The sequence below is a fragment of the Chiloscyllium punctatum genome, chromosome 14, assembly GCF_047496795.1.
Source record: "Chiloscyllium punctatum isolate Juve2018m chromosome 14, sChiPun1.3, whole genome shotgun sequence".
NCBI lineage: Eukaryota > Metazoa > Chordata > Chondrichthyes > Orectolobiformes > Hemiscylliidae > Chiloscyllium > Chiloscyllium punctatum.
This window is the reverse complement of record NC_092752.1, coordinates 60,229,335-60,248,536: the sequence shown is the minus strand read 5'-3', so window position 1 is coordinate 60,248,536 and position 19,202 is coordinate 60,229,335. Positions and strand designations below refer to the sequence as shown.

Sequence of the window (19,202 nt, the reverse complement as noted above, 5' to 3'; positions counted from 1 at the left end):
CCGAGAAGCCACCCCACCCATTCCCGCCCTTACAGAATCCCAAGTGGTAGACAGTATCTGTATGAGAAGGGGATAACAACGGGGGACTCCTGTACTCACTTCCTGAGCCTTTTACTAGATCTGATGGTCACCCATTCCCTTTCTGCCTGTGTAACCCTCACCTGCAGTGTGACTAACTCACTAAACGTGCTGTCCATAACATTCTCAGTATTGCAGATGCTCCACAGTGAGTCCACTCACAGCTCCAGCTCTGAAAAGCAGTTTCCCAGTAGCTGCAGATGGGAACCCTTGCTGCACAAATAGCCGTCAGGGACACTGGAAACGGCCCTTATTTCCCACATTGTGCAAGAGGAGCACACCACGGGTCTGAGGGCTCCTGTCACAACGTCTCTCTACATTCATCTAGTTACTCCCATTAAGAGAATTTAAATGAGTGAGTAACCTTCCTTCACTTCAAACATGTCCATTATAATAACAAAACAAAATCTTTACTTAAGCTGATATGTCACACTTTAAAAACTTAAATACTCCACAGGTATCACTGACAAATTGGCTATTCCCGTTGGGACTGTGAATTTCTGAAAGGCCTGAACTAAAACGGAGTTTCAGCTTCACCTTCTCCCTGTCTCACCTCACTATTTACACCCAACTCCAAAACACTCTCATTGAGCCAAGCAGCCCTCACAGTGCAGCCCTGTCATTTTCACTGTCTGCTCACACCTACACTGTACTGTTCCAATGCACCTCAATGGGAGCTCAGGACCAGCATTGCATCTTTCAATTCAGCCCTTTGTAACCCCAGAGTCAAAATGGACTTCAGCAGTTTCTGAATGAACAGACAGTTGTCAGAATCGGGAACGTTCCACCTGAAAAGGTGCAGGTATTTGAGTCCACAAGAAATTTGCAGAGAATTGGAAGTAGGGAGTTTACAGATTAACATTACAAAGTGGATGACTGAGACTAAATCTGACAGTTCCTGCAAAAAGACGAGGTGTAATTTGGATAAATCTGTGCTCCCTCTCAAGCCAATACCTCCTTCCACAGCTACAGGGCCACGAATTGAACACATACCCCAAGGGTGATCCAACCATGGACTTGAACATCATTCTGCTTTTGGCTTGACAAAAATATTGAAGATATTTTCCCACAGACAGAACAGACAAACCTTTCTCGTTCCACAGTTAAATGCCAATGATATTCAGATCCCTATGACTCCATTGACTGTAGAAACTTGTTTATTGAGATCCCTGTCTCAATTATTCTCAATTAATATCCTATAAAATGAATTCACAAAACAAAGCTCACAGTCAGTGCAAGATAATAGACAATAGATGCAGGAGTAGGCCATTCAGCCCTTCGAGCCTGCACCGCCATTCAATATGATCATGGCTGATCATTCCTAATCAGTATCCTGTTCCAGCCTTATCTCCATACCCCTTGACTCCACTATCTTTAAGAGCTCTATCCAATTCTTTCTTAAATGAATCCAGAGACTGGGCCTCCACTGCCGTCTGGGGCAGAGCATTCCACACAGCAAGATGAATAGTGAAGACAAACACTTCTCTCGGTATGTGTTTGATGTGGAAATGCCCCTCTTCAAATCACCTCGCCCCCACCCAGGAAGAGGACACGTTCATGCTCCTTGCTGTACCTTGCCCCAAATAAAGATGGTGGCCATAACCCAGCACCTCTCACTACCTGAGGCCCAAGCCATCTTCCCCTTTGCTGCAAACGTGGGACCAAGAGTTTCTAATTCAGACTAACGACCTGCCCAGAGTGTAACTAAACCCTCCCAGTCTACACTGATACATTTCATCTGGTTTCTGCTGCCACTCTCCCCTTTCCGCCTCCTGCACACACCATGGGTTATCGCGGGTCCAGTGACCCTTCCTCAGAACCGATGACAGCTGGGAAAATTAGAATCCCTTCAGGTAACAGGCCCTTTGGCCCAACAATTCCACACCCACCCTCCGAAGTTTATCCCACCCAGACCCATTCTCCTATTCTATTACTCTCCATTTCCCCCGAACTGATGCACATCCCTGAACCCTACAGGAACCTTAGCTGGGCCAATTCACCGAACCTACAGATCTTTGGGCTACAGGAGATAGGGGTTAAAGAGTAAATTATAGGTGGGGACAGAGCCCAAAGAGACACAGGAACATTTGGAAAGATAAAGGAGTGGGAAGGTGGAAAGCTGTTAATGGAGGAGACAGGAACCTTCTCGCATCTCAGTGGCAGTGGTGGAAATGGCAGCCGATGACCTACATTGTGCCTGCAAAAAAGACCCCGAGCTTCCAGTTGCCTGCTCTTTAACACACAAGTCTGTTCCCTGTCCAACATCTCTGTCTCATGCTTACTGCAGTCTTCCAGTGAAGCTTGATGCAAGCTGGAAGAACACTTCAGAACATACCAAATGGCTTCCTATTTCAAGGACTGCAAATTCCCCTCACATGTGGTCAACAATGCCCTCCAGTGTATCTCCTCCACTTCCCACACCACTGCCCTTGAACCCCACCCCTCCAAATGCAACAAAGATGGAATCCCACCATCCTCACCTTCCACCCATAGACAATGCATCATCCTCTGCTCTTTCCACCATCAGATCCAACCCCCTGAGATATATTTCCCTCCCCACCCCTTTCAGCATTCCACAGAGACCATACCTTCTGTGACTTCCACGTTCGATCCACGGTCCCCACCAACCCACCCTCCACTCCAAGCACCTTCGCTTGCCACTGCAAGAGGTGGAGAACCTGTGCCCACACCTTCCCCTCACCTCCGTCCAAGGCACCACTTGATCCTTCGACATCCAGCAGAGATTTCCCTGCCCACCCAAACACCTCACCTATTGTGTCCCTTGCTCTCAGGACGCCAAATTGTGGAATATTTCAGGGAACATTTCTGGGACACATGCACCAACCAACCCCACCGCCCTGTGGCCGACCACTTTAGCTACCCCCACCCCCTCCGCCACCACGCTGCCAAGGACATGCAAGCCCTCCATCCCAAATCCGAGCCACCTGACACCTGGAGGAAGAACACCTCATCTTCCACCTTGGGAACTTTCAACCACACGGCATCAAGGTTTCCTCATCTCCCCTCCCCCAATGTATCTCAGATTCAACCCTCCAACTCAGCACTGGCCTCTTGAACAGTCCCACCTGCCCATCTTCCTTCCCAATGATTTATTCCACCCTCTCACCACGACCCTCCATCTACAACCACCTATTGCCTCCCTAGCTCCCTTCCCCCCAACCCCAAACACCCCTCCCTATTTATCTCTCAGCCGTATTCCACCACCCACATTTCTGATGAAGTGCTGACATGGCCAATACATCAATTCTCCTGCTCCTTGAATGCTGCCTGACCTGCTGTAGTTTTCCAGAGCCACACTTTAACACAAGCTGGAAGAACAACACCTCATCTCCCACTCGGGGACCCTGCAATCCTCTGGCTTCAACATCAAATTCAATAATTTTAAGTCCTGAACTCTCCCACGTCCTAGTGTCTTTGCCCCCTACCCCACATTCCAGGCCTTGTTATTCCGTAGCCTACCATTACACACTACCTATGGTTAGCCACTAACAGTCCCCATAAACAGCTATTCACCCTCCCCCCGTCAGATCGTTATCCACTCCTGTGTCCAAATGCTCTTATCTCTCTCTTTGGACTCTACCCCCACTTATCATTTACTCCTTAACCCCTACCTTCTGCATAAAAACAGACTTTTTCTTTCTCAGTAACATCAGTTCCTGAGGAAGCGTCACTGGATTGAAAATGCGAACTGATTTCTTTTCACAGATGCTGCCAGATCTGCTGAGCTTTTCCAGAACCTTCTGGTTGTTGTGTGTGATTTACAGCATCCGATGTTCTTTTGGTTCTAATTTACCCGGAGTATCTAATTCAGGTCCAGCAGACTGAAACAGTGTTTATCAACCTTCCCAGTCCACACTAACTCCATCTCTCTCCCAGTATCTGCTGTCTCTCCCACTCCTTCACATTCAGTCCCCCCTCACAGTGACACTGCGCCTGCAAAGCTGATGGTCATGTGTTGGCCTGCTGGACCCACCCCTCATTCACTCCCATTGGCTGGAGGATCATGCCAACTCTCCTATTGGTCTGAAGCTGTGTCAATCAGCCAGGCCCCATTGTGACATGAGTGGTGGGATCCTCCCAGGTGCATCAGAGGCTGAGGGGTGACCTCATAGAGGTTTATAAAACCATGAGGGGCCTGGGTAGGATAAATAGACAAGGTCATTTCCCTGGGGTCGGCGAGTCCAGAATGAGAGGGCATAGGTTTAAGATGAGGGGGGGAAGAATTTAAAATGGATCTGAGGGGCAATTCTTTTTCCCCACTGAGGTTGGTGCTTGTATGGAATCTTCTGTCGGGAAGTGGAGGATGTTGGTACAATTAAACCATTTGGCATTTGGATGGGTATATGAATGGGAAGGGTGTAGAGTGATATGTGCCAAGTGTTGGCAAATGGGTCGAGATTAGGTTGGGATATCTGGTCAGCATGGACCAGTTTAACCAAAGGGTTTATTTTCATGCTGTACATCTCTACGGCTCTGCCCTGTGATGAGCTTCATCATTCACAGTGAATGGGTCAGTATGACAGAGCACAGGGACTGGAGGCTATTCTGCCCATTGGGGCTGTACTCTCTCCCTCTGGGGATGGTGCCAGTCAGTCCCAACTCACCTCCCATTTGGACATAGACCTCCAAATCCTTCCTTAAAATTGTTAAATTTCAAATTTGTTTTGATAATAACTACTGAATCTGCATCCAGCTATCGGTCAAACTGTTCCAGATGCTCAGAACGTAGTGAGCAAAATAATCTTCACGTTTTTCTTTGCATTATTTGCCAGTTACCTGAAAATAGTTACTAAAAATTGGGACGTTAAAAATTTCTCACTCTGCCTGTCTGTAAATGAAATACCCTGGAAACGAATCAACTCCTGGTCGATATCACTGCTTAACCTTCTCAGCTCCAAGGAGAATTGTCTGGCCTTCTGCTAATTCTCCATAAAAGAGAAACCTATCTTAATTTTAATTTATTAGTGCCATAGAGATGTGCAGCACGGAAACAGACCGTTCAGTTCAACTTGTCCATGCCGACCAGATATCCTAAATTAATCTCGGCCCATAATCCAGCTCTTGGCCCATAGCCTTCTAAACCTTTCCCAATCACATATCCAGTGAGATGCCTTTTAAATGTTGTAACTGTACCGGCCTCCACACTTTCTCTGGCAGCTCATTCCATACACATACGACGTTCAGCTTGAAACTTTGCCCCTAATATCCCTTTGCAATCTTTTCCGTCATGCCTGTGCTTTCTAGTTTTGGACTCACCTAAACAGGAATAAGACCCTGGCTGTTGACCCTATCCATGCCCCTCACGATTTTATCAACCTCTATGGTCACCTCTCAGCATCCGATTCTCCAGTGAAAACAGCCTCAGTCTATTCAGCCTCTCCCTATAGCTCAATCCCTCAACCCTGGCAACATCTTTGCATCTTTTCTGAACCGTTTCAAGTTTCACAATATCATTCCAATAGCGGGGAGACCAGGTCTGAAAGCAGAATTCCAGAAGTGGCTGAATGAATGTCCTGTACAGCCGCACACTGACGTCACAACACCTGTACGCAATGCACTGACCAATAAATACAAGTACAGCAAACACTTTCTTCACTATCCTGCCTATCTATGATTCCACTTTCAAGGAATTATGAACCTGCACTCCAAGATCTCTTTGTTCAGCAACACTCCCCAGGACCTTCCCATTAAGTGTATAAGTCCCGCCCTGATTTGCTTTTCCAAAATGCAGAACCTCACATATATCTAAATTAAACTTCATCTGCCACTCCTCAGCCCATTTGATCGGAGTCTCATTGTACTCTCGGGTAACTTTGCTATCCATTGCACCTCCAATTTTGGTGTCTATTGTGAACCTACTAACCATAGCTCCTATATTCACATCGAAATAATTTATATAAATGTCAAAAAGCAGTGGACCCAGTACCCAGCCTGACAGCATATTGCTCATCACAGGCTTCCAGTCCAAAAAGCAACCTCCACTATGACACTGACTGCTCAGCAAGGTTACAGCTCATGGCATACAGGGAGATCTAACCATTTGGATACAGAACTGGCTCAAAGGCAGAAGGCAGAGGGTGGTGATGGAGGGTTGCTTTTCAGACTGGAGGCCTGTGACTAGTGGAGTGTTACAAGGATCACTGCTGGATCCACTACCTTTCGTCATTTATATCAATGACTTAGATGTGATATTAGGAGGTATAGTTAGTGAGATGACACCAAAACTGGAGGTGTAGTGGACAGTGAAAAAGATTACCTGAGAGTACAATGGGATCTTGATCAGATGGGTGAATGGCTGAGGAGTGGCATTTTGGGAAAGCAAATCTTAGCAGGACATATACACTTAATGGTAAGGTCTTGAGGAGTGTTACTGAACAAAGAGGCCTTGGAGTGCAGGTAGATAGGATAGTGAAGGCGGCATTTGGTATGCTTGCCTTTTTCGGACAATGTATTGAGTACAGGAGTTATGAGATCATGTTGCAGCTGTACAGGACATTGGTTAGGCCACTTTTGGAACGTTGCGTACAAATCTGGTCTCCCTCCTATTGGAAGGATGTTGTGAAACTTGAAAGAGTTCAGAAAAGATTGACAAGAACGTTGCCAGGGTTGGAGGATTTGAGCTAGGCTGGGGGTTGAATAGAGGTTGAATAGATTGGGGCAGTTTTCCCTGCAGTGTCAGAGGCTGAGAGGTGATCTTATCTATGTATATAAAAACATGAGGTGCATGGATAGGATAAATAGACAAAGTCTTTTTCCTGGCGTGGGGGATCCCAGCACTAGAGGGCATAGGTTTACGGTACGAGAGGAAAGACTTTAAAGAGACTTGAGAGGCAACGTTTTCACACAGAGGGTGGGACGTGTATGGAATGAGCTGCCAGAGAAAGTGGTGGAGGCCATTACAATTGCAACATTTAAATGGCATCTTCATGTGTATATGAATAGGAAGGATATGGGCCGGGTGCTGACAGGGGGGACTAGATTGCATTGGGATATCTGATCAGCATGTACTGGTCGGACCGACGGGTCTCTGTTTCTGTGCTGTCCATCTATGACTCTTTGCCCTTCCAGCCAATTCCGTATCCAAACAGCTAGTTCTGCCTGAATTCTATGGTACTGAACCTGCTAACCAGTGTGTTATGTGAAACCTTGTGTCTTTCTCAAGTCCAAGTTAATGATTTCAATACAAAAGCCATGCTGACTCTCCCTAATAATTTCTTGCTTTTCCAATGACATGTAAATCCTGTCCCGGAGAATCCCTTCCAACAACTTCTCTGCCACTGACTTCAGGCTCACCGGTCTATAGTTCCCTGGCTTTTCCTTACCACCTTTCTCAAATAATGGCACCCATCTTCCAGCACCTCACCTGTGGCGATCGATGACACAAATATCGCAGCGAGGGGCCCAGCAAAAGCTTCCCTAGTTACCCACAAAGTTCTGGGATACACCTGATTAAATTCCAGGGATTTATCCACCTTTATGCATTTTAAGACATCCAGACCTCCTCCTCTGTAATATATACACTTGCCAAGTTATCACTATTTATTTTTCCAACATCTCTAACTTCCATATCCCCTTTCAGTAAAAACTGACATGAAATACTTACAGAATCTCTCCCACCTCCTGCTGTTCCATAGACAGTCTTGTTGATCTTTGAGGGTCGCTATTCTCTGCCTCGTTATTATTTTGTCTTTAGTATATTTGTAGATTCTCTTTGGTTTCTCCTTAAACCTATTTCCCAAAGCTATCTCATGTCCCCTTTTCTGCCTCCTGGTTTCCCACGAGCATACTCCTACTTCCATTATCGTCCTCTAGGGACTCACTCAAACCCAGTGGTCTGTACCTGCCATATCCTTCCTTCATTTTCTTGACCAGAGCCTCAATTTCTCAGGTCATGCAGCATTCTCGACACCTCCCAGCCTTGGCCTTAACAGGAACATACTGTCTGTGTAGTCTCATTGTCGCAGGCCTATGGAGGTAATGGCAGATGATGACAGAGAAACAATCATTCTCAGTAAAGAGGTCGGGTTGGGAAAGGGAACAACTCATCCTTATCTCTATAATTCCTCTCTAGCCTCAGAACTATCACTATCTCTGGTATCAAAGACATCTCAATCAATGCAACATCCTCCAATCTCTCATCTCCTCCAGTCTCAACACTCTCCCTGCCTCTAATCTTGTCCACCCTCACAAATCTTTGTGATGTGCCTTTCTTTAATTCCAACCTTCAGGATAACCCACTTTTATTTCAGATTCCTGAATCCTGAGCTCCACAATGTCCCACTTAACATCTGTCACATTTTCCTGCAATAAACATTAATCAATTCTGTATCATCTATTCTAATATCACCTTCTCTGACCTGGTTTCTATTTTGGCTTGTCATATTTCTATATTATGCATCTGTGGTCTACATGACAGAAAAAGGTGTTGTGGTCCATCAGGTTTTTGCTGTAAAGAAGTCTCCCAGCTGACTATTTTAATCCCATTTTCCAGCACTGAGCCCAGAGACCTGTCAGCTTTGGCATTGCAAGTGTGTTGCTAAATACATTGGAAATGCCATCGGGACTTCTGTCTCTCACTCACTTCCAGACAGTGAGGTTTAGTGCAACTGTTGCTCTATGATGCCATCACCCACAGGAACACAGAGCAGCTGGGTCTGTGCAAACCAGAGATCGCCCACACATTGGGAAGGATGGCAGGGTCCCTGAGAGGGGGCACAGGAGATTTACCAGGATGGTTCAAGGAATGGGGGATTTTAGTTGCAGAATTTGTGGGGCTTTTTTAACATTAATTGTTCACGTGACATGTGTTGCTAATACACATCAAGAATAACCATCCAAAATTAATAGACTCTCCTTTTCAACCTCTCCCCTTGCCTGTGCTGTGGTAACCTTCAGGTTAACCACTACCAGACATCTCTCTCTAATGAGAGAGCAGTCCTATGGTCTGGGAGGACAATGCTGACTTGATCTTTCACACAGTGATGCCACTGTCCCTCGGGGGTGGGGAGAGGGAATACTGAAGGTGGTGGATGGGAAACCACTCAGGTACAGTGCTTTACCCTGGAGGATGTTCACTTTCTTTAATATTGTTGGGTGAGGGGGGGGGGGGTGCACTGATGCAGGCAAGTGGAGAATGTTCCAACACAACCCTGATGTGTACATGATAGAGAGCAAACAGACATTGGGGAATCAGGGGTTTGGAAAAACTGAGAGTATTCTCCTTGTAGCAAAGGAAATTGTGGGGAGCTGTGACAGAGCGGTTTACAAAAGCTACACATTATAATAATAAACCTTACACCCGTCAGCTCATTATACAAGGATTCCAGGACAAATGTTGAAGATTTGGGAAGATCTATTGATAGGATGGTTTGTTTCAAAGAAGAACTTTTATGCAGCAAATGGTATTGATCTGGAACACAATACTCTCACACAATATGAATATCCAGGTCCTGATGTATTGAGTAATTCTGTCAGTTTGGCGTTACAATGACTGAGATTACCATCTGAATATCTGCCTGTAATACAAATTGATAAAATCCGTCACTGTCAGTTCAAGTTTGAAACTCATCCAATCCCCTCCTCCCGGCCCAGGAGGACTGTACACATGACCCCTGGCGGAGGTCAGCAGGCAATTCAGGGGCAAATCTGTGTGGGTTTCTATGAGTTTCCACCTTGGGACTTCATGTGACTGAACATGGGACAGAATATCCCAAGATTCAGTCAGATATGGAGAGCAGGATTTCCTTCCTTTTCTTTCCTTCCGTGCTGCCGCTGTGCCTCATCAATAAGACATGGGGTGTGAAAGGCTCATGCAGCTTAATGGGCAAGATGTCTCCATTCTGACCAATGGGCAGCAAGCTCCTCCCAGTCATTAAACAGAGTATCCCTGAAAAGATAGCAAATGTGCATGCTTCCCACTGCCCAGTGCTCCCAGTAAATATTTTGAATAATGAGGGGGGAAAATCAAGACAAGGCATAACAGGAATGTTCCAAGAGAATTATAAACAGTTTACAGAGAGATATTCACAGGAAAAGTGGGCAACAAGTTGGCAAATAGAGTATAACTTGGGATAAACTGTAGAAAGCTGCACCACAAAGGGACTGGGGGAAAATGAGCAGGAAACACAGAAAGCGAGCACACAGTTACAACATGGAATCAGGAAAGGGAATGGAATGCTGTACCTTTTTTCAAGGAGTTTGCAATATAAGAGTTTGGAATGTATACCTTAGGGCAACTAAACAAATGGCGAGTGAGACCACATCTGGAGGAACGTGAACAGATTTGGTCGCTTCAGTTAGCGAAATAGAGCAGTTGATTGGAGGCATTTCAGAGATCCTTTGGGATGATCCCTGTTTTATAGGGATTATCCTGAAAGCAAAGGCTGAACAAGTTGGGAATCTACTCACTGGACTTTGGAGGAATGAGAGGAGATCTCTTTGAAACATACAGGATTCTGTCGAGGTTTGACAGGGTAAATATGGAGACGATGTGTCCCACTATGGGTGAGTCTTGAACCAGATTCTGTGTCTGTCACGGAATCAAGGGTTCTGTTTCAGATTTGTCAAGTTAAAGGCAACACCGACATAGGTTCGGGTTTCAGTAGCAATGGAGCTGGGGTGAGAAGGAGATAAGCAACGTTTTAAAGATTGGAATTCCTGGTGTTTGTGATTGTGTAGATGTCTGATCAGAAGATCACCTTGGGGTCAGATATGAGAGCAATATTGTGAAGAATGCAGTTCTGCCTCAGACATTTCCCAGTGAGAGCAAAGGAGACAGCAGTAAGGAAAATGTATTTGGAATAACAACTGGGGGGGGGGGGGGGGCAATGGGTTTAACAATTGCAGTGTTTCATTGGAATGAATTGCAGCTAATCGAAGCGTGGTAAGCAGTTTGATAACTGAGTAATAGTGGAGTAATGGAGACGGATGAAGGGGAGGGAGAGCTGGACATTGTCAGTGTACATGGGAAACCTAACAGTGCTTTTGGGCGATGTTACCTCCAGGCAGTATGGAGATGAGAAACAGGATGGGCCAAGGATAGATCCTTGAGGGACACCAAATACAAGGAATTCAGAAAGGAAAGGGAGAGTGGAGATGGAGCAGGATTTTCCAATGTTGGTGAGGTCAAATATTAATTTTTAGCAGAATGGGAGAGAAGGACATAACCAGAAAAGACAGACAGATCATGGAACAATATCTGTGAATTGCAAGGGGAGGGGGGGTTGCAGTGACAAGCAGGAGGATGAGAGAGAGAAGTGGAATGTCCATGATTTAGCTACACTAGGGTAAATGGTCAAGATGACCTCGAACAAGGCTTGACAAGGGACTCGAGGAAATGCAAGTTTAGGAGTAAAATGAGGAGCACTCTTGTGAGGCAGTTTGTCTCGGTGGGCTAGTGGAGAGGGAGGAAAGAAACAGAGGCAGCTGATTGGATTGTCTCAATGTTATGGACAGAGAAACTCCATGTGCTCCTCACTCTTGTTGTTGGAGGGGAGGATGGAGGAGACAGGATAATGGACAGTGTTTTTATTTCCAAAACAATAAACAAAGCCTGTGATAGTGATTCTAAAAATAAGTGAACAAACCTGTCGTATTTATCATTTATCAAGAATATTAAAATATACAACTGAAGTTCAGGTTTGAGTCCCAAATCGGTAGAGGGTGGCTCTGAATTTAAGAAAAAAAAACTGGAATGAAGAATCTACTGTTTGCCATGGAACCATTGGGGATGTTTTTCTGCCATTGACAATGTCCTTGAGGGAAAGAAACCCGACAGTGGCCCATCAAATCACTCATTGTATTAATCACTGCACAGTCTCAACAAAGGAATGAAACTGGATGGACCACATTACATCAACCAATGCACTAGCAAATACAACCACACAATCAGCCATCTTGACGCTGCAACTTCCGCCTCACTGTGGGCCAACAGCAGCAGCAGAACTGTACTCCAGCCCAATCTGAAATCTCATGGCCTGATATCCCCCACTCAACCATTAACATCATACCAGGGGAATCAACCCTGGTTCAATGGTGAATGCAGGAGGGCATGTCAGGAGCAGTACCAGGCATACCTAAAAATGAGGTGCCAACCTGGTGCAGCAACCAAACCTGCATGCCAAACACCACAAGTAACACCAAATAGAACTAAGTGATTCCATAAACAATAGATTAGATCGGAGTTCTGCCACACCTAGCCAAGAATAGTGATGGACAATTAAACAACTCACTGGAGGAAGCATCACAGATATCCCCACCCTTACCGATGGAGGGGTCTCTCACATTCATGCAACAGATAATAGGACAGCATTAGCAGCGATTTTCAGCCAGCAGTGCCAAGTGGATGAGCCTTCTCCATTGGTCCCTGACATCACAGATATGAATCGACTTGGTTGAAAACTCATTTCAAATCAGATCAAGAAATGGATAAGCAGTGTAAAGGTATGGGCCCTGCCAATATTTTGGCAATAATACTGTTGGCTGTGCTCCAGAACCTGCTGCCCACCAAGACAAGTACTGTTCCAGCACTGGCACCGACTGACTGTGGAACATTGCTCAGGGATGTTCCAACACAATAACACAGGGCAGACCCAACTCAGCCAATTCCCCTCCATCAGTCCACACTCGCTCAGCAGTGAGGTGATGGAAGGTGTCATCAACAGTGCTGTCATGCAGCTGCTCAGCAATAACCTGCAGGCGATGCCCAGTTTGGGTTCTGCCAGGGCCACTCAGTTCCTGAGCTTGTTACAGACTTGATTCACAAATTGACAAACAGCTGAATGAGGTGAGGATGACAGGCCAGATCCCCTCCAAGTCCACTATTTCGACTTCAGTGATATCACCTGACCTCACCACAGTCTCAGCTCATTTGCTGAAACTCTCATTCATTCCTTTTGTTGACTCTAGATTTCATTATCTAAACCCACTCCTGGCCAGCATCCCACATTCACCCTCCCGATAATCTCAAGAATATTGAAAACTCTACTGCTGAAGTGCTCACTTGTACCAAAACTTGCTGATCAATCAAAAGACTCCCATTTGTAAGCAACAACAATTTACTTTTGCACCTTTGAATTAATTCCTGGCTGTAATCATTCCTATCTCCCTGCACCACACACCCTTTCATATCTCAATAACTCATTTTAGATCAGACTCTCAATGATGTGTTTATTTTTGAGTTCTCCTGTGTGAATGTTTCTATAGACTCCAAGGGAACATGGTCTGGAATCCCCACTCTAACTCTCTAAGATCTACTTTCTTCCTTTAAGGCATTCTTGAAAAACTGCTTATTTGGCAATGGTTGTGGTCACTGGACACAATATTCTCCATCTGTCGCCTTATGTCAAAACTTCTCAATAATATTTTTGTGAAATTAAAACCATGATGATTTGTACAGATATCTTCTACTCTTCAACATCGCTGAGTGAATAATCTGTAATGTCTCTTACCCAACCACATTGTGGGAGCACCTTCACCATTCAAACTGCAGCAGTACAAGGAAGTCAAACATCACCCTCTCCACAGGCAACAAGGCTTTGGCATTGATCGCTGGTTTCTGTTGAAGGAGAAATACACAGTTGATGTTTCAGGGAGTGCAATATGAATCACAGGGAATGAAAATGGTGCAGAATTTGACTGTCAGAAATTGAAGGAAAATGCACTCACTTATTTAAAAAAAAGAATTCTTGACTGTCAAAGATATTGTGGAAAAAAATAGCCTGATAATGGAACAGCATACGGTCAGGAGCCGGGCAGCAGTGGACAATTCATTTACATTCCTGAAGAAGGGCTTATGCCCGAAACGTCGATTCTCCTGCTCCTCGGATGCTGCCTGGCCTGCTGTGTTTTTCCAGCTCTACATTTTTCAATTCATTTACAAAACACCTGTGAAAGTAATTGTAAAATACTATTCAGACCAAAAATATACCCATGAGAGACTGAGGAAGCTAGATAATGAACAAGTGGACATCAGAGAACCCAGAGGTGAACCAGAGCAGAATTCAATTTGATGATCCCACAGTCAAAGATGTCTAGCACAGAAACAGACTTTTTCGGTCCAACCTATGCCAACCTGATATCCTAACCTAATCTACCTAAATTAAATCCTTTTTGCCACTCCTCAGCCCATTGGCCCATCTGATCAATATCCCACTGTACTCTGAGATAACCTTCTTCATTGTCCACAATATCTCCAAGTTTGGTGTCAGCTGCAAACTTACTAACTATACGGCCGCTATTCATATCCAAATCATTTAAATGAATGACGAAACAAATCCAGAAAAAAAAGTCCATTTCTCTGGGTTTGAATATGCTCTGTGTAAATCCTGCCCTTTGACTCTTTTTACCTGGGAAGGCTGTACACACATCCCTCTGAACTTTGCCCCCTACAAAGCTGGCGGCCGCGCACGTGTCCAGTGAATCATTGCCCCGAATAAAGATGGCGGCGCTCACTCGGGCCGATTACTCAACGAGGCATATTCCCGTTTGCTGCAAAACCGGGACTGTAAGTTTCAAATTTGTATTTTCCGATGTGCAGCAAATGATCGTAAAACCTGTCAGACCATACCAACACCATTTCCCTCCCGCTTCCTGCTGTTTATTTCTTTACTTACCGACAGCACTCCACGCCCACGGCGAGGATGATCACGTGGTATAGTCTAGTCCCGCCCCTCATTCACTGATTGGCCGGAGGACCAACTGCCCCGCCAGGTCCTCCAGCTCCGCCCCTGCCTTTCCATTGGTCCGCCCCTGACATCAATCACTTCTTCGGTCCAACCTGTCGATGTTAACCAGATATTCTAACCTGATCTATCTCAATTAAATCCTTTCTGCCTGTCCTCAGCCCATTGGCCCATCTGATCAATATCCCATTGTATTCTGAGATAACCTCCTTCATTGTCCACAATACCAACTGTTGGCTGCAGCTTGCGCACTGCTTCGTAGCTTTTGTTGCTGTTTCTCAGTTACAAGAGTGAGGGACAAAGTTAAAAATCACACAACCACCTGATGAAGGACCAGCAAAGTAGTGCTTCCAAATAAACCTGTTGGACTATAACCAGGTGTTCTCTGAATTTTAATTTTGTCCATCCTAATCTAACACCAGCACCTCCAAGTCACGAGTGCTGGAGGCATGCATAATATAAGAACAAAAGATCTAGGAAAAGGAGAAGGCCGTCCTGCCCTTCGAGCCTGCTCTACCATTCAATAAGATCATGGCTGATCATTTTGTGGGTGCAGAACCATTTACCCACGTTCTTACCGTATTCCTTAATTAATTATTTCTTTTTTTAAAAAAAAACAACTTAGCTTTAAAAACGTTTATTGAACTAGCTCAACTACTTCCCTGGGCAATGCATTCCATAGAGGTCAAGAAGTTCCTTCTCAATTCAGTCCTAAATTTACTGCCTCTAAAATTGAGGCCATGCCCTCTTGTCCTAGCTTCGTCTGCCAGTGGAAACATCCTCTCTACTTCTATTTTATCCATTCCATTCATTATTTTATATCTTTCCATTCTTCTGAATTTCAATGAATATAATCCCAATCTACTCAGTCTCTGATAAGCCAAACCCCTCACCTCTGGAGTCAACATAGTTAACCTCCTCTGCACCCCCTCTAGTGCCAGTACATCCTTGAGCAAGAAAGGAGATACAAACTACATGCAGTACTCCAGGTGTGGGATCACTAGCACCCACTATAGCCCACCTCTGCTTTTAAACACAATCCCTTCAGCAATGAAGGACAATATTCCATTTGCCTTCTGAATTGATTGTTGTACCTGTTGACCAACCCTCCGACAGAAGGATGTTCAGGTGCCTCTGCATAGCAAATAATGCATTTTTTTAAAAGATCAAGTCATAATCTTTTTACTAATATTACTCCAACCAAAGAGTATGACTTTACATTTATGTATATAAATGAACTTGCCAAAACATTGCCCACTCACCCAATGTATCTCTGTTCCTCTGCAAAGTTTCCCAGTCCTCCGCACACTTTGTTCTGATACTCATCTTAGTGTCATATGCAAACTTTGACACCCTACATGTGGTCCCCAACTCCAAATCATCTGTATCAATTCTAAATAATTGCAGTCCCAACACTGATCCTAGAGGCACGCTACTAGTTACTGATTGCCAGCCAGAATAAGGCTTATTTATCCCCACTCTTTGCTTCCTGTTAGTCAACCAATCTTCTATCCATGCTAATACTCTATCCCATGCACCCTTATATAATGCAATAGCCACTTGCGTGGCACCTTGTTGAAGGCCTGTTGGAAATCCAGGTACACCGCATCCACTGGGTCCCCGTTGTCCACCTTGCTCGAAATGTCTTCTTAGAATTCCAAATGATTTGTCAAGCATAACCTGCCCTTCATGAATCCATGCTCTGTCTGCCCAATGGGACAATTTCTATCGAGATTCCCTGCTATTTCTTCCTTGATAACAGACCAAAGCATCTTTCCAACTACAGAGAATAAACTAACTGGTGTAGAATTCCCTATCTTTTGTCCACCGCCTTTTCTTACAGTCCTTCCTTTTCACTGGAATATGCCTTTGCTGAACACTTCCTAAAATGTCTTTGAAAATCTTTCATTGCTCATCAACTGTCCCACCATAAAATCTTTGTTTCCAGTCTACTTTATCCAGGTTCTCCCTCACTCTATTTTAGTTCCCCATGTTCAAGCACAGGACCAAGGTATTAGATTTTATCTTTACACTCTCCATATGTGTTCTAACTTCAACCTTACAGTCATCACTTCTTCCAAGAGGATCCCTAACTCTGAGGTCATTAATTATTCCTGTCTCATTGCACAGGGGCCAGATCTTGGATAGCTTGCTCCTTGTCAGTTCCATTTCATACTGTTCAAAAAAACTATCATGGATACACTTAATGAACTCCTCACGGCTACCCTGACTGAGCTGGTTTGACCAATCCACATGTAGATTCAAATCACCCATGGTAATAGACATGCCATTTTTACAGGCTTTAGTTATTTCTTTGTTTATTGCCCATCCCAATGTGACGTTATTATTTGGCCTACACACTGCTACTATCAGTGACTTTCTTGTTAACATTTTGAAAGCATCATTGCTGTTTCTCCTAATGTGTGGCAATAAAAACAACTGCTTGCATTGCATGGAATCTTTCACAATAGCAAATCTCCTAAGGTGCTTCATGGATGATCAAAACATTGAAAAAGAGAATGATTATAAAATACATCTTAACGGAGGATAGAGAAGGTTAGGGAGGGTATTCCACAGACTTCTGTCCTTGGCAGCTCCAATTGTGGAGTGATGCAGGTGGGGTGGGGTGGAAAGGGAACGTGCAAAGGGGAAAACGAGGAGTGCAGGCAGTGCATAAGGTCTCAAGGACAGAGGAGGTTCTGGACTGAGTCTGTCTGTCATAGAGAGTATGGCTGCTTCATGGAGTTTGAAGCACCGCAATGGGCCCATGCATGTCATGTTAGTCAAGGATAGTATAACGGTGGCTGAGAGAACATTTGATGAGGACTTCTCTACTGAAGTAGTGTGGGCTGAGGTTAGAAACAGGAGAGGGGAGGTCACACTGCTTGGATTTTTTTATAGGCTGCTGCAGAGTTCCAGGGAGGGGGAACAGAGGATTAGCAAAATTACTCTGGGTAGGAGTGAAAGTAACATGGTGGTCATTATGGGGGACTTTAACTTCCCAAACATTGACTGAAAATGCTATAACTCTAGTATATCGGATGGATCAGTTTTAGTCCAATGTGTACAGGAGGGATTCCTGACACAGTATGTCGAAGGGCCGACAAGAGGGGATGCCACATTGGATCTGGCGCTTGGTCATGAACCGGACAAGGTGTTTGATTTAGTTGTAGGTGAGCACTTTGGAGAGAGTGATTACAATTCAGTTATGTTTAGTTTAGTGATGGAAAGTGATAGGTGAAGAATTATCGAAGGGCAGTGGAAATTATAATGCGATTCAGCAAGAATTAGGATGCATAGAATTGGGTAGCAAAATGCAGTGGATGCAGACAATGGAAATGTAAAGCTGGTTTAAGAAACACATATTGTGTGTCCTTGATAGGTATGTCCCTGTCAGGCAGGGAGTAAGTGATAAGGGAAGGGAACTGTGGTTTACCACAGAAATTGCATCTCTTGTTAAGAAGAAGTAGGAGGCTTACGTGTTGATGAGGCAAATGGTACAGATGAGGTGATGGAGACTTACAGATCAGCTAGGAAGGATTTAAAGAGAGTTAAGAAGAACAAAGAGAGGACACGAGCAGTCTTTACCAAGTCGAATAAAGGAGAACCCTAAAGCTTTCTATAGGTATGTGAGGAATAAAGGATAGGGTAGGAATAGCGCCAATCAAAGACAGAAGTGGGAAGTTGAGTGTGGACACTGTGGAAATTGGAGAGGTGCTAAACAAACATTTCTCATTGGTTTTCACTCAGGAAAATGAGAATATTGCAGACAATAATGAGGTAGAAGATGTTCGATGAGAAAGGACCGAGGTTAGTTACGTACAGGTGTTATCAATTCTAGAAGGATTGAAAGTCGACAATTCCCCTGGGCTGGATGGGATTTATCCGTGGATTTTCTGGGAAGCTAGAGAGAAGATAGCAAATACTTCGGCTTTGATATTGAGTCGTCATTGCCTACAGGTTCAGTACCAGGGGACTGGATGATTGTAAATGTTATGCCCTTGATCAAGGCGGCCAGTAGGGATGACCCAGGTAATTATATACCAGTGAGCCTTACTTCTGTTGTAGGAATGCTTTTGGAAAGGATTATAAGAGACACTATTTGTAATCATCTGGCAAACAACAATATGATTTCAGATCGTCAATATGGTTTCGTCAAGGGCAGGTCGAGTCTCACAAATTTCATTGAGTATTTTTGAGACGGTGACCAAGCATATAGATGAGGGTAGGCCAGTTGACGTGGTATACATGGACTTCAGGAAAGCCTTTGATAAGGTTCCAAATGGTAGGCTCTTAGATAAAATGCAGCGAAATGGAATTGAGTGTGATTTAGCAGTTTGGATTAGAAACTGGCTTTCCTGAAAGAAGGCAGCGAGTGGTGGATGATGGAAAATAATCAGCCTCCAGTGCGGTTATTAGTGG

At 44.6% G+C, this 19,202-nt stretch overlaps 1 long non-coding RNA gene across 1 annotated transcript; it reads right to left on the bottom strand.

The window, feature by feature from the left end:
• Window positions 1–1,218: 1,218 nt before the first annotated feature.
• LOC140485490 (uncharacterized) lies at window positions 1,219–13,651 on the bottom strand. Its single transcript, XR_011962349.1, has 3 exons — window positions 13,548–13,651; window positions 7,940–8,065; window positions 1,219–1,274 (listed from the first exon to the last, which is right to left on the bottom strand). It is a non-coding gene; the product is annotated as an uncharacterized lncRNA (long non-coding RNA).
• Between the last annotated feature and the right edge of the window lie 5,551 nt (window positions 13,652–19,202).